General features: G+C 38.5%; 2 protein-coding genes across 2 annotated transcripts in view; one reads left to right on the top strand and one right to left on the bottom strand.

The window, feature by feature from the left end:
* Nucleotides 1-797, bottom strand: part of LOC111646962 (prostaglandin D2 receptor 2-like) — a 19,358-nt gene that overhangs the window by 9,707 nt on the left and 8,854 nt on the right. The window lies entirely within an intron of this gene.
* The window catches only part of LOC111646981 (uncharacterized), a 4,778-nt gene that overhangs the window by 2,628 nt on the left and 1,353 nt on the right, over nucleotides 1-797 (top strand). The window lies entirely within an intron of this gene.

The following is a 797-nucleotide window of genomic DNA, read 5'->3' as shown; positions in this document are numbered from 1 at the left end:
ATATATATATATATATATATATATATATATATATATGTGTATATACTAGTGTGTGTGTGTGTGTGTGTGTGTGTGTGTGTGTGTATATATGCATGTATATACTGTATGTATATGCATTATAGTATACATGCATGTGCAAGTGCTTAGTACAGGTATAGCCTAATTGTATCCGCAAGTGTAGTATTTTCGTCCTCGGCAGTTTCTCATACATGCACGCAAGCCTGGTGCACTTTACACATCTGAGAAAGCATCCAGACCACAAAAAGTGGAAAAAAGTTCCACCACAAAATGGCTGAAGATGTTCTAGTAAAATCCCTTTGGGTTATCTAAGGCCAGTGGAAAATTCTAAGAGCTGCTGGACAATTGCTTGAACTCTGGTAAATGTTTCCACCTTAATGCAAAATCTGAGAAATATGCCAAAGGAACGATCTCAATGTGAAATGTCAAATCAGAGCTTCTCACTTCCTTTTGTGCAACAATTGACACCCACAAATATGCACGACCTGTTAAAGACTGCTTCCGCTGAAGGTGTAGCTTCTTTATCTTCGACCCCTTTACTGAAACTGCCATCACACTGGAAGAGTCTGAGCACCGGAGGGTGAAGGATGTTCAAGTTTTACGTGCTCTTGATTCACCTCTTTGGAGCCTGTAAGTCATTACGTATTCTGTTTTTTCAAGCTAGAAATGATTATTATCCTTACAGAAGACTTTTGAGACAATTTAAATGTGTACAGTCAATCTTTCTCTTTCAGATGGTGCTCTGCTCTACGCTAACCTTGGAGACAATGTGACTTTAC

This window comes from Seriola lalandi, unplaced genomic scaffold (assembly GCF_002814215.2).
Source record: "Seriola lalandi dorsalis isolate HSWRI2012SDOR001 ecotype SW California unplaced genomic scaffold, Sedor1 jcf7180002054979, whole genome shotgun sequence".
Taxonomy (NCBI): Eukaryota; Metazoa; Chordata; class Actinopteri; order Carangiformes; family Carangidae; genus Seriola; species Seriola lalandi.
Note: the sequence above shows the minus strand (reverse complement) of the source record. Positions and strands in the feature narration are given on the sequence as shown.